Source organism: Venturia canescens, chromosome 7, assembly GCF_019457755.1.
Source record: "Venturia canescens isolate UGA chromosome 7, ASM1945775v1, whole genome shotgun sequence".
NCBI classification, from domain to species: Eukaryota; Metazoa; Arthropoda; class Insecta; order Hymenoptera; family Ichneumonidae; genus Venturia; species Venturia canescens.
In genome coordinates this window covers 12,615,322-12,630,962 of record NC_057427.1, presented here as the reverse complement: position 1 = coordinate 12,630,962, position 15,641 = coordinate 12,615,322, and the positions used below count along the sequence as shown (strand labels likewise).

The following is a 15,641-nucleotide window of genomic DNA, read 5'->3' as shown; positions in this document are numbered from 1 at the left end:
TACGTCAGACTGGTAGCATTGAGATTCGTTTTTGACAACCGCGGAGTGCGTAAAAAAGGTTATTTTGTGAAGGGATGAAAATGTATAATGCGTTACCCGTTGACGTTAAAAATTGTTAGCAACTAGTGCAATCTAAGCGTATGTCAAAGGAATTCATTGTATCTACGGTTAAATAAGTTCAATGTGTAAAATAAGCAAATTGTAGAACGTTCGATATTTCGAAATTTTCAAAGTTGTAATATCAGATTGCAGAGAAATAAGTTCGAAATTCTTATTTCCGATCGACTATTTAGCCGATTGCGCGTCTAATCGAATATTTCTTCTTTGAATTCGCATTTACTCGAAAATATATATTTCGATAGTTTTCATTTCGAATGCAATTTTAACTGACCAAACAAATGTCAAAAGTTCATATTTTCGACTTCAAAGTGGAGAGTAGTTTTTTTATAGACAGACCAGAATATGGAGTAGCAAAAAATCGAAAGTGAATTTTTTAACCCTCTCAGACCGAGACCTGTTTCGCGTTCACGGAAAATGATTCCCTTCATAATTTTATTTCAAAATACTTTCTAGTTTCTGAATCCATTGTGACATTGCAGTTTTTTCGTTGGAAAATATGAATTTTTGAATGTTCGCTGCGCGCAGCACCAGGTCCTTGGGGAGCAAAATCAGCAAAATTTACGAATTAATCTAGCACCGAAATATCTTAGCATACCTTAAATACATAATCTGAGCTTCCCTTTAAAACGAAATAACGTTTGGAGTACGAAAAAAAAATGTGTACTAACTTTTCTTTTGCGATAACTAAAGCACTTTTTCACACAACGCCAACTCAACATGAAAAGCCGACTAAATATTGTAATTTCGATGGATTGAAGCAGTTTATCTCTTGGTTTAGGAGTATCTGTAGTGCAATATAACCTTGCTTGATGGAAATAGAGAACCCCGATCTTACTGACCGATGCAGTTTTATTGGGCCTGGAAGCGCGTGTTGCGTAGAAGCAACATGCGATTTGAGAGGGTTAAGCCTACAAAACTTAAATATGCAAAATATACCGATGGCTCGAAAAGACGAAAATCAAAATGGCAATGTTTGAAGTTGGAGATCACGGGTCTGAGTAAGTGAGTGAGTGAGTGAGTGAGTGAGTGAGACACGTGTATTTTGAGCTCCGCTGCATTTCTTTATTTCGATCGGTCAACTTTCTATAGCGTTTCGCCATTTTGACCGCTCGGCTTTTTGGTGTTTCAATATTTCAACCCCAGTAATACTTAGTCTTTCGTTATTATATTTTCGAAATTGTGAATATTCATAGTATTGCTGACTCTAGTAATTTATGAATCGAAAGAGTCGAATTTTTGGAAAAATGATATATTAGTCATCGTTCTATAAACGATTGTTACATTCTATTTTCGATGTAAATGTGCTTCAAACCTTGAAGTTTCCACATTAATTATTTTCAACATTCAAAGCTCTAGTCGAATTTATCTGTTTCCATTTCATCATTCGAAGTTTATAAACTCGAGATTTTAGCTGCTCGAAATTTGAGTCATTCTAACATTTCATCCCCACCTTAAATAAGATATAATTTTTTTAAATATGTGAAGTATTACAAATAGCTGAGAAAGCTAATAATATCAATCAGCCGATCCCCCCCCCCCCCTCTCTCTCTCTCTTGCTCATCAGTGTAATTTAAGCTTCGGGCAACGCAAGCTCCCTCTTTTCATTTACCTACGTTTTCTCCGTTCTTAAGTTCCCCTGGGCTATGCTCTCTTACTCCACCCGTTGTATAGGTACACAGATGCACACGCGCAGACGTTCACATGTGTGCATGCGATATACCGGCAAAATGTGATTCTCTCGGCAAAATGCTCTCTATTTTGCAGGGACTTGTCTCGCCCTGTAAAAGCCCGGACGCGAAACCATTTCCTCGTTCCTGTTTTTCAGTTCCCTCGAGTCGCACATACCGCATTTTGCTAACTATTTTCGCTTGATTCTTTGTCCTCCGCTTCGTACCTTTGTTCTCGCACATTTTCCGTTTTGCGTTCTCCGCTTAAAATTATTGACAAGGCATTTGCTATTTCATGATGTTTCCCTGTAACCTGTTGAAGAAAGGAAGAAGTTCAGAAATTCGTAATACAAATATGTTAATTATTTTGTATTGTCGTTAAATAACACCTGCACTAGGGTGTGCGGAAAAAAACGATATTTTTTTTTTACTTTGCATCCAGCCGAAAAAGGTGATTCAAGGTGAAAAAAAAATAATCCCAGAAGGAGAGCTCACCAAAAAATTTTTTCGAATGGCGCTTCGCGTTTCAAGATTTTCCATAAGAATAACCCACGAAATGATTGAGACCTCCGATCATTGTGTCATAACTCTTCAGGAAAAAATCGCACAAAAACCACAATGATATGTTTTTATAGAAAATCGATCCCCCTACAAAAAAAGTCGTTATGAACATTCAGCTTGGAGCAACCATTCTCTTGCTATCACCCTTCGAAGTTGGATCGATAGAAAAAAAATTTCCATAAAAATGTCGAAATCAAATTTTTCGTTTCACAAACAAACTTCTAGGAACTTTTTCGTAGAAAATTACGGAGCATATGTATTTCCGTTATAAAGTAGAACGGCTTTGAGACTTTTTTTTGACGAATCAATGAAAAGTCTCCGCTCATCGTTTTTGCATATGGTCTGTCTAAATTTATCCTCATCAAGCCTTTCACATCTGAACAGTAAACCAATGTCGTTTGTGAAGAATTGACGAAACTCCTTCTTCCTATCACAATAAAAGTAAGCTGATATTTCTTTTAATAGCCAGTTGTTCTTTTTCAATGTTGCCGCCAAGTATTCAGCTCCATTTTCCGGTAGTCCTACATCTCGTATGAGATCATTAAATTCTTCTTGATTTAAGGTATGGGGAGCTTTGCTTTCATCATCAGGGAGGTAATCGTCATCCTCGGAACTTTACGCTTGATAGATCTCGTCAACATCCATGACTATCTCTTATATTATTTGTCGTTATATTATTTTTCATTATTTTTTGGCATTTTTTTGCTATTTATTGTTATTTTTCACGATCTTTGACGGAAGTATGCATGATCGGGACTACTAGCTACCAGAGTCGGATTGAGCAATTTTTTGGAGACGTACGAGTTAAAATAGCCGCCCGGTTTCGGTTTCAGCGCATCAAAATACAAAAAGAGCGTGCTCGATCTAGATTAATAAAACTCTTCCCATACCCATGGTAGCGATGTTGACCCAGTTTTAGCGATTTTAGCAGTTTACTGAACATTTTGCGGGTATGCCAATCTGATTTTAGATTCAGATTCAGCGCGTCAAATTACATAAAAAATACCCCCGAGTACGGTCGAAGACAACTTTTAATATGCTTTTAACAGTGTTTTTCAGCCATTTTTGCGGTTTTTTGGAATTTACTTAAAATTTTGGAGGTGTATTGGCCAATTTGACCTCGGATTCGGATTGAGCGGGCCAAAATACGTAGAGACTGATGGGTCCGGTTCTATGCACAAACCACTTTTTTTTTGTGTGCCGGTGTTATTGATAGTTTTCTTCATATATATATATTTTTTCAAGTTTAGAAATTAGAATTTATCGATGGGAAACATGTAGATTCCGAAGGAAAATTCGAGGTAATAAACTTTCATAAAAAAATGCTTTCTCCTTCGCGCCCTTAATAATGACGTGCGTCGCGAGTTCCCGATAGATAAACCACGTATAAGAGCGGTCGTAAAAAAATCATGACAAAAGCTTATCTCCCAGTTATTACGTGATCACACGCTGCTTTTTTCATAATTACGTGATTCTTGGAAGAGCCAACTCCGGACGTATATTAACTCGGGAAGGTAAAAAAAAATTGGATTGTCGCATGGCAGATGAGTATTAAGAGCCTGGCCAAGACCGAGGATAAGAGACGGGCGAGGAACGAATGGAGAGATGGTACGCTACTGCGACTGCTCCTGTATGTTGCCCGCAGATTTATCTCCTGGTACGTAGAGTCCATTACGCAAAGGAAACGACACGGCGAATATAAAGAATAAGGAAAAAAAAGAAAGAGAATACAGAAACATGGAAAGATGATAAAAACAAATAAGAAAAATTTGAAATGAAACAAAAAGTAGGAACGAAAAAATGAATATAACGAATAAACCGATGCGTGGGTACGTTAGGAAAATTCTGTGGAAAATACAGAAGTAACAAGCAGAGAAAAATCTCTCTCATATTTTCTCTTTCTCACGGTATGTTGCGTTTTGTTATAATCGCTGACTTCGCATACTATATGGGTGATTCCTCATATAATACTTGTTCTTTATCGTAAACTCTAGGTTGTGCCACCGACACAATCATCATCAAAAGAAGCGTAAATTTATGAAAACTACTTAGAATGCATAATAATTTTTTCGTGCTACGTAATTAAAAATAAACAAAAATCAATTATTTTTCATCAAATTCCAAAACCTCGATGATGTCATTCTCGAAGAACAAAAACTGCTATCGAAGTCCTCCTTGCGATGAATAAGCAAATGACGCCCAAGGGAAAAGAGCGAGCCAAAATCGTAAAAGGAAAGATCGAAGGATGAGGGATTTAGGTGGCTCGAGTACAAGCTCGAAAATTCTTCGAACGAATTGTCGGATATCACCTGAGGGAAAAGGGAGTACGTTTAAGCTGATATAGAAGCACCTCCTTCGAATGCGGGCTGGGTGGCACGACAGACGTATCACATCGATTCGATAACTGGCGACTCGCCAGAAATTCGTATAGTCTTTACCCCATTTTGACCATTTGTGCAGTCTAAACGACAACCCCATGCATTGGGCTTCTGCGAGCCAGAAATCATGAGTATTACGACTCGCGTGAAAATTTCCTTGAATTAATCTCATTATGAAGTCCTTAAATACAATATTGTATCAATTATCTAAATCTGTGTAATTTAGAACTTTTGCTGCTGATTTGACAAATTATTCGTTAATTGGGACAATTGTGATCTTACACGTTGCGAACAATGATCTTCAACCACCCGACATACTGCAGAAAAAAGCTCTGATCCTCTTGATTATTTTTTACTAATTCAAAAACAAAAAACATATTACACGAGTCCTCTTGATATCGTGTTTTGTTTGGTGTTACGTATTTTTATGCCCATATCGAAACATATAACCCATGTGCATAGACGCAATGCTTTGCAAAATTTCCATTTCCCATTCCTTCATCTCTGATAGTGTACTTCAACGTATGGCTACCAACAACAGGGAATAACCATGCAAGCAGTGTTAGAAAGCTTGCAGTGGATTTCAACACTCTTGATGGATATTGTATTCATATATTCACTGACCCGAATATACTCCTCTACGGCCTCCTCTCCATATAAGGGGGTCTACACCCTCTCGTTTGCACATCTCTCATTGTCAGCCTCCGTTTCAATCTCACTGTGATATCTTTTACCGCTTTTCATTAGCAGCATATTACCTTTCCGTTTTTCTGAAAAATATTGTGTTGTGATCAAAAGTGACATAACATTCAGAAGATCAAACAAATACCCCGGTTTCTTTACACTCTATATGCTAACGATTCTTTTTATTACCAGTGATAAATGGATGGTTGTTCGAGGTCGACGCTAAATAATTATTTCACAAACTAACAATTTTTATACTAATTTTATGCTAATTCGTAAGTTCGTACCCTTGTGGTCTTTTGATCTCGTTTAGTGCATGAGGGTTCGAGAGAGTTCAAGAGTGATAACGAATAGCTAAATCTCGCGCATGGATATGCTATGCAAATTGCCCTGTCCATTTAAAGGTTTATACGCTGTTAGAAATTTCAAAAGAAATGGTTTTTTATTGCATTTCCGACGTGTAAATACAAGTGATGAGTATATCCCCCGAAAATTTGAAATCGTTCAATTTTCCGATTTATTGTTATCTGAGCCATTTCTCCCTCGTGCGTATCGAGAGCCATAACTGCGTATACAGCTGCTGCTACTTCGGTCGTTAGGGCGAAGTTATTTTCTAACTCACCGAGTGTCCTTACGAAAGTGCGTGTAGGGGAGGGTGGGGCACGACGGCCCCCTCAAGCCGGTAATTTTAGGGGACTGATAGTTGTAATGAACTCGAGAGTTCATAGTTTTTCAAATTTAACGATGTACATAAAACGGTTGGAAAACAACATAAAGAATCAAATCGTTCCGTTTCTATTTGACTCTCAACATTGTAGCCAAATTTTGATCATCGGGTAATCAGAAACCAAAACAACCAAATACAAAAAAGTAATAGACCGGGAAACAAAACGTTTAACTTTGACAAAAATACTACTCGATAACCGCGAATGCCATTCCACTTGGGAAGATCTGTTTATTCGAGTTTTGGACTCGAGTTTCACATTTTCTTTTTTTTAAATTAAAAAATTAGTGAAAGAACACTTTTCTTGGGTTTTTCGCTTACAAAACGAAAACTAATGAAACTATGAAAATTTATTTGAAAACTGAAATGTAGAGAATGATAATGCGAAAAATTATTCTATGAATTTTTAACAAGATAATGAATAAAGATGTTAACATAGATTTCGTCTTAACAAATACGCTTTTGAAATAGATGAAAACCTTTTTTATTATAGATTTTACATACTTAACAAAAAATCTTTAATCTTCAGATTCGGCAACCGGCTGAACTAGATTTTTTGAAATAAATTCAAAAATTAAAAAATGGCGGCGAAAAAAGTAACAAGAACGAACATTTCATAGATTTTCAGTGCTTTTAACCCAAAGAAATAATAGTCAAATTTTATATTTTCAAAATATCCTAGTTCAACTGGTTACTGTAGATGTCTAAAATATGGGGTTCATATTTTATAACAATCGGTTCAGTAGTTTTGCAGATGTTAGCACCAACCGGTGTAAAAAAGTGGTTTTGAGATAGACGCGTGCAAAGTTTGTGGAAAGAAAAAATCACACAAAATTAAGTTACGCTCAATCGGCAATGCCTCCACCATACAAAATGCCTTCCGACTGTTCCAAAAGATCATTTTCTTCCAATTTTGCTTTTTTCCGCTTTGAACGATATCTATAAAAGACTTACAGCTGCTTAAGCGACTAAAGCCAGCGAACGGGTCGAGTCAGCACGTAGTATTGGCGCGTTAAAAAATTACGTTTGAGGATCAGAAAAGTACACTTATTGTTAGACTGCTTCAATCGATAAAAATTTTTTAGCAAAATATTTTTGAATATATTTAAAAAAAAAAAGAAAAAAAGATTACGATTCTTTTTCGAAGTTGGAACGGTGCTTCTCTTAGCATGATAGTGAGGGAGGCGTTCAGCACGCTTGTATTACTGTATTTCCGCCTTCCTGCGGCTGCTATTCGACCGTTGCCACTCCACCACTTTCGCGCGCACCGTCGTTTTTTCTCTCTCATGTTTGCACTCAATTTGCACTTATTTTTCAGCATTTCAACGAAAAATGAAAATGGTCGTTTCGTAGCTCAATACTTATATTTTAAAGACGGTTTGATGAATTGAAACCAGACGACCTCAAAAGCATTCAACCTCGCTGAAAAATATGGTACTCAAAACTTCTGAATGCAATCACTAAAACATTTATTTAATAACTTTTTTATTATCTGAAATCTAGGCGTTTCCGGATAACAAGTCCTACCATTCGAAAGCGCCTGCATTTGCACACAGGAAGTATCCTTCAATACCTACTATCATGCAAAGAAGCAGCTGCGGGAAAGGGAATATCCGTAAAATATAAGTGTGCTGCCCGGCTTTCTCACTGTTATGCGAAGGACCACTGTTTCAACTTCAAAAATAATGACTGACGAATTAAAAAAAAAAAATGTGCGGCTTTTTTCGTTTTTTTTTGTTTTCCCTCACAATTGTTAATCGACTGTGTCATTTCGGTACTCGTTCTCTGTGCATCGCTCTTTTCTACATTTCATCTTTAGAATTCATTTCCATAACTCCATTAGTTTACGTTCCATCCAAAAAAAGGGCGTTTTTCCTCTAATTTGTTAATAAAAAAAAAGAAATGCCAAAGTCGTGGCTAAAACTATAAACTCGGCATAAGGAGACCTTCCCGCGTGAGATAAAATTCACGATTATCGGGTAGTATTTTTGTAACAATCTGATGATTGCAGAGCCCCGATTCCCAGCTGTAAATTCAACACGCGATTCATGCTTTTCCGCACGAACAAGTACAATTTCAATTCACGTTGCGACACTTCTCTCTTTCAAAGATCTTATACAAAAGAATAATCTAGTTTTTGAGTTAAAAAAATATTTACAATTGAATACCATATCGTTCCATAATAATTATTATTTTTATGCATTCCAAAAAACTAAACCCTTACAAGAGGTGTTTAAATAAAGTTTGATATATTGGCACAGACATATCACCGAAAATGTGTTTGAACGCGATATGAAAAAATTGCAAATATATTCTTCGAATCCCCTCATTAACTCAAGCCAAGAATAACTCAATAGAAATAAATAATAAATAAATAATTCAGCAAAATAATAAGTACATAGTCTTGGACGATAGAAAGCATTCTGAAAAAAGTTCACTGTTGTTCTTGAAATCTCCTCGCGAACGAGCTGCCTTTGGCTCTCGTTACTATTTATATAGAACGTATACTGCAAGAGAAAAGAGAACTTGGCATAGGTCGTTATTGATCCATTCTCCCAGTATAGCGATAACTGGCCGTCCGATATCTCAGCAAGACCGGCAAGCATTACTCCCTCTCGCTTCGATATAGAAGGCATCGTTATCCACATATGACCGTTCTATTTTCTCATCGTATTCCCCCCAGGTATACGCCTTTGGCTCTCGTATCCTGGTCGCACCAACGGTATCTCGTTAAATACTTAAATATTTCAGGCATTAGCGTGAGTAGGGCCCGCTTACCTGACCTGAGTGATAGTTGAATAAGGCATGTCTGTTTCTTGTGGCATGGGATCGTATAACGTTCCCCAAATCACCCTTCCTATCTTTTCCAGAGCAGCGTCTGAGCTGACGAAATCCTATTGTGAGCCGCAATGTAAAACCAATATGGAATAAACTGGAAAACTAATGCCATAAGGACGGATAAACAGAATAATTTCAACGATAAGAAATTAATACCAGCTTCATTTCTTTAGTGTGGTTTGAATTTACGTTCCTGTCACTATCTTACAAAGTGACTCATTTTCAATTGAATATTTCGAATTATTTTACGTATAATTAAGAAAGCAGTTTTAAGCAACTTATCAGAAAATTATGGAAATCGTTAATTAAACGATGTTTCGTGTACGAGCAAATGGAATTCGATCACGATCCGCAATGAAACGAACGCTTCGAAGGGTTTGTATTGTATTGAACGTTATACCCAAAAATATACTGATTGCTTTCAAATTTCAAATATGCACAAAAGTTGATTATACTGAGAATATTAACTGGTTGGCTACCAAGCTTTTTTTCAGCTTTCGTGACAAAACTAGCACGAGCTAATAAGTTATCGTAATACACGAACATTTGTTTCTGGGGATTTTCAAGGCTGCTGATTATATTCCCAAACGTAGTTCTCATTTAGTTATCCGTCGCACTATACGATCGGCCTTCCCGATTATCATCCTGCTCTTCCACTTATAATCTTCTCGATTTTGCAGCGATTCTTGCATCTTTCATCCGATTCGATAGCGATCTCTTTGCCAGCTTAATGCTCTGTGTATCGATCTTTAGACATATTTCGTAGCTGCTTGGACCGATTTCCAATTGCATTGCCTCCATTATGTGTAGAATTAAGGAAACTTTCGATGTTATTTTGAATGTAACCGCCGATGCGACGAGTTAAAAGATTTTCACCGGTCAGTTCTTCATAGTCTGGTCTTATCGCTTCATATACTTGGATCGGAAGACCTGGCTTATGTTCGTACTCATCAGCCGAAGCATTCGTAGCTTTAGCTCGTTGCCATGAGCGCGCACACACACACACACACACACACACACACACACAAATTCTTCGCGAAAAAATTTCAAGTGTTATTATGATCCAACATCATGAAATTTACAAATGAAGTTCCGGATAACATTTATCTAGTATCGAAGGTGAATATTCAGAATAAATTCGCATTTATTGATAAAATAAATGAATTTCTATTACGATATCAAGAGACGCGGTAGCGGCTCGACACCATGTATTAAAAGAAAAAACTGCAGCGCAAAAGAAAAGCCAGCGCAAGCCCTGCTGTATACGCGAATATGCCGGTTTATGACGTCACGAGATTTTCAAACGGCTCTCACAGACAAACCATTTGATGGAAGGGTCTGAAAATTGGTGACGATTTTTTTTCGAATTTTCCCTTTCCATTCGTCCTTGTTGCAGGTAAATCCGTCCAGTCGATTCCGATATATGTAGTTTTTGTGATTTAAAATCGATCGTTTCAGGAACTTTTATTTTCTTAGAGACAAAGGGGCGTAAGTTCAACATGTTTACATTTGGACTTACGTCCTTTGCGCGATTGGTTACACTTTGTCACGCGTTACGTCACGCACTACGCTGAACGCAGCTACCCCCTCTCCTTGCACGATTCCGAGCGAGAGAGAGAGAGAGAATCTGCGCACAGCGGGCAATACCAGCTCCTGGTTTACGCATAACATATATCAAGAGACTCGGTAGAGTCTCGGGACAAGTACATTGGCAACCCTGTCGTCTGCTGGCCCGAGCTCGCCGAGACTATATTATCTCTGAATAAACCGATCCGCAGTGGTGGGGGTAAAATTTGCATATCATTTTTATGGAGTATTCCATATCAAGTGGACCACCCCAATTTTTTACAATCTCAAAATGACTTTATACATTTTTGGTGTGTCGTTTGAAGTGTCAGAAATATCTACAAATAATTTCAAATTTTTAACTGTTTTTTCGGTTTTTTTCTAATTCTCTGTGTGATGAAAACTAATGGTTACACAAAAAAAAAGTCAAAAAATAAAATTTCGGTTTTTACACATACTTTCTAATAAAAGAACTTTCTTAACGGTCCACGTTAATTTTTGCGTAATTTTCAACTAAATTAAAAAATTTTATTTTTTTTTCATTGAGAATTTTTCATACAAACCACGAAAAAATTGGCGCGATGGCAAATCAATATGTTCACTATTCACACTGTTTTGTGTGATCTTGCGGAAAAAAGATTTTGATTTTTTTTAAACTCTTGTAACTTTGGGAATAATGGACCGAAATATATACACTAGGGTGGTCCTTATTTGGCGGTGAAATTTTTTTTCTCAAATTCCCCCCTTGGTTCGATTCTAAATCACTAAAAAAGATACCACAACAAAGCTGTGGTCAGTGGGATGATGGGAAAGGGTGCCGGCAAGCCCGCTCGTTGTTTCTACTTCAGTCAAATTTGTGTTTGCTTTATCTTTGGCTGCTATTCTTTTTCTATGTATAAATCACGTCGTAAGCAATCTTCTCAAAATCGAGGAATAATATGCTCCATTATTTCTTTGTTTGATACAATTTTGGTAGGAATAAGGAGGAAGATGAAGGAAAGCCTTATTGTCGTACGGGCGGTGCTCCGCTGTCGCGAGAGCGCTCCATCCGTATAGCCCTCTGACAGACTTCTGTGAAACCAGAAATCGTGCCAGGGAGTAAGGCTGTCCCGTTACTGTATATTCCTCCATGGTTTTTGATGTCCAGGTGTATTTATCCATAATTCTTGATGTCTAGGTATATTCCTCCATGGTTTTCATGGTCGAGGTCGACGGCTCCACAGCTTTTGATGTCTAGATATGTTTCTCCATGGTTTTCGTGGTTTAGGTCGATGGCTCCACAGTTTTCGATGTCTAGGTATATGTTTACGTAGTTTTTGTTGTCTAGGTATATTTCTCTATCATTTTCGTGATCTTGGTCGACGACTCCATAATTTTCGATGTCTAAGTAAATTTCTGATTATTGTTTACGCACTACAGTAGCATTTTGGATTATGAAAATTTCTCAAAATGATCATTCTCAGCTGAATCAGTTCGGACTATTGCTTAAACAATCTCGAATTTCAAATAATTTACAAATAAATCAATTAAATCCCACCCCTATTATCCGAAACCATAAAATAAAAATGGAAAGAAGAAAAATAATGAAAGCGCGTGCCAGACTACGGGCTTCAGACGTCTCCGAATGCCGCCAATATCCCAACACAATGCAGGTTAGGATAAGAAACTCTCTTAGAGAACTCTCTAACTAGACACTCTATTATCTAGAAACCTTTCTTCCAATTTTTCCTTGGATTCCTGTAATATTGGTGAGACTCGGGGACGTATCGATACCGTAGTCCAGGATTCCCACCCATCATCTAAAAACTTGCCGATTCATTGTTGTATAAAACATTGGTGAGACTCGGGGATGAATCGATTTCATTGTCGATACCTAACCTAAAAAGACGCCCGAGACTTTGACGAGATTCGGGAACGTATCGATCCCGCGGTCTGGGTGTTTCTTAAGATGATGGATCAGTCGGTAATCACAACCGTGAGTGCGAGAGAGATAGCTGCAAATTTTGAAAAGGAAATTTTTCCACATCGTTCGTCTGATCGAAAAAATAAAAATGTCATCGGATTTTTGCGATCGTGCTGCGTACGATGACATTTTTATTATTTTAATCGGACGAACGATGTTAAAGAGTTTCAATTTAAAAAATTCGAGGTGTGATTACCGACTGACCCATCATCTTAAAGAAATCCGAAGTGGAGCTTGAAGTCGGGAGAACTGCCTCTCGAATCGGTCGTGCACCGACTTTTATCCCCTCTCCCACCGTGACAATCTCGAGCACCGAGCAATAGTCTCGACTCCCCTCTGCGCATTTTCATTTGTTACAGCGTTTCGGATTGGCTCAATGACCTCATTCTCGTATTGTGGTTGGTCGCTCACGTTTGCTTAATCTCGACCATCAGATATTTATATAACGCAACTATGTTTTACTCACTTTTCGAGCCTTCAACCACTTCAACAGTCGGTGAAAACACCTACTTTCCGTACCGCCGGTACGCTCGCAAAAGCTCGGAAACGTGGTTTGGTTATATAAAGTATCGTGTACATCTCGGAGGCAGGCTCTTTTAACGCACTTTTAAAATCATTGTTAAAATATCCACTTTGCCTCCTTGATACACAATGTACTATTTTGTTTTCTCAAAGTCGCAAGTGACTTTAATACATAATGAAAAAGCAGTCTCTCAAAATTTGAGCCATTTAAAAAATTTTGTAGAGGTCCCGCCAAGGAGGTCGCACACAGTCAAGAGTTGATTTCCTCAAAATTTGAACTTGGAAGAAGAACGTCTAGAGGTCGTTCCAATGGGTTTTCTAAAGTTTTTTTTTCGATTTTTCGTAAACGTCTCAATATAAAAAAATGATACTCTTTGTTTCGTAGGTTGATTTGTTAGTTTTTCGTGATAAAGTAGTTCTGGAAAAATTGGAGTTTCCTAAAAAAATTTAAGAGGTGCTTCTAATAACGTTCAAAATTTTTTTTCAATTTCGCGTAAAAATCGAAATATTTCAAAGTAAATTCCTATACTATGTCAATGTTTATATGTTAGAATAAAATGAAAAACAAATTCTTTCAAATTGTCAACGTAAAAAATTAGTTTTGGTCACACCAAACTTTGTGTCAAAAAGAGCAAAAGAAGGTCGAAAAAGGAAGAGAAACTCGCTGCATAGGTCGCTCGAAGAGAAAAGAATCTGTTCCAAAGTAAGAACGATTTAAGATCGATGTAGATTTTTCTCTTCTCATTACTTGCAGAAAATGAAAGAAAAAATCAATTAAGCAGTATTCAAATCAAAGAAAAATCATGCCTGTTATAGTTTTACATTCAAGTTTTTTATAAAGTTTTCCCCAGTTCCTAGTTTATTGCATACATAATTTATAGATCTTTTTTGTGTATAGTTTAAGATGAATCATGCATGTTTAAAACATTTACAAAAGTATTTTTGACATTTTTTGTCATTTTTTACGATTTTTAACGGAGGTATGCATGAACGGGAATGCTAGCCCCCCGATTCGGATAGAGCCCCTCGAAATACGTATATAACATACTTGATCCAGGTGTCAAAGAATTTTCTGATATTCACAACTACGATTTTTTGAAATTTTTATCCATTTTTAGCCGGATTTTTCCATAGAAGAAAAATTTTGGAGACGTACGAGTTAAATAGACCCCGGATTCGGATTCAACGCATCAAAATACAAAAAGAGCATACTCGATCTAGATCAATAAAATTTTTCCCATACCCATTGTAGCGATTTTTACCCATTTTTAGCGGTTTTTTTAAATTTACTCAAAATTCGGAGATATATTGGCCAATCTGACCCCGGATTCGGATTCAGCGGGCCAAAATACGTGGAGATAGATGGGTCTGATTTAAGGTACTAACCACATTATTTTGGGTGCCGGTGTAATCTTTGTGTGTTTGAAAACAGACCACAGCCGGAATCACATTTTTTGATATTTTTCACATTCGCGATGAAATCCAGTAAAAACGCATTTCAGTTCAATTTTTTGACACTTGGCGCTGCGTATGTCATAGCTCGGTGACTATTAAGGTGCGTACCACTTATCGCCTGCAATGCCCGCAACACCCAAAACTCTGTCTATAGTGGCCGGTATTCGGGCGTTGCGAGCGTTTACAGGCGATAAGTGAAACGAACCTTTAATGAATGAAGAGTAATAATGGCTTCGGCCGCAATTTGATGAGGTATCAAGTACTAATTCAAACAAACCGAAACGACTCGAACAAACGACATTAGTCGTCATGTTTTTGTAACAAAACGAAACCCGGTGATGTTTATAGTAGACACTTTTCAACAATAATATTTGTACCGCCACCAATGAAGAAACGGCATGTTATGAATAATTCAACCATTACAATAAATATTATTTTAATGATATTTCTGAAATTCTCTAATGAATCTTCTAAGTAAGATTTTTCGCAATTTTACTTCTTCGGGCTAACGAATAAAGCTGATAATCGAAGGACATTAAGTTGGTCTCAGTCGCTACAAAACGGTTGATGAAATAGCACTCGCGACACATATAAGCTCTAGTGGATTATAACTCTTGCACTAGAGAATCGTGCTGACGTGCCCGGATACGCATTCTGAAACCAGACATTAATCCTATCTGCGGCATTAAACTCGACTCTCGATTCTCTCTTCCATTTACTATTTTATTCTGCGCTCGCATTCATTTAGCTTCTCCTTTACCTCATATTCTCGTATGTGAAAATACTGAGCTATAATATGTTCATAAAACCTCAACACTAAGTTATCGTTCATAACATAAAAAATCGTACACGCCAAAAGAGAATTCATTTCGGTTGTATTGTAATCAAAATTATTTTTTGCAACTCCATGCAGCTGACACGCCTCCCCGAACTTTTTTTTCCCCCTTAATGTGTGATGCACTTTTCCATGGATTACGAGTACAAACTGGTAATTATAATCTCTCTTGTATGTATTCGTTGCTTTTATTTTATTTTGCCTCCCTATCATTTTAACTGTCATCAAAACCAAATGTCTGAGTCAGCTCGTTAGATGAAAAATTCTCGATTAATCTTGTCAACTATATGACGTTCATGTAGAATCCATAGCTGCGGCAGACCGAAAT

At 37.2% G+C, this 15,641-nt stretch overlaps 1 protein-coding gene across 1 annotated transcript in view; it reads left to right on the top strand.

Annotated features, from left to right (window-relative positions):
* The window catches only part of LOC122414001 (zwei Ig domain protein zig-8-like), a 280,634-nt gene that overhangs the window by 98,618 nt on the left and 166,375 nt on the right, over positions 1-15,641 (top strand). The gene's annotated exons all lie outside the window — the stretch shown is intronic.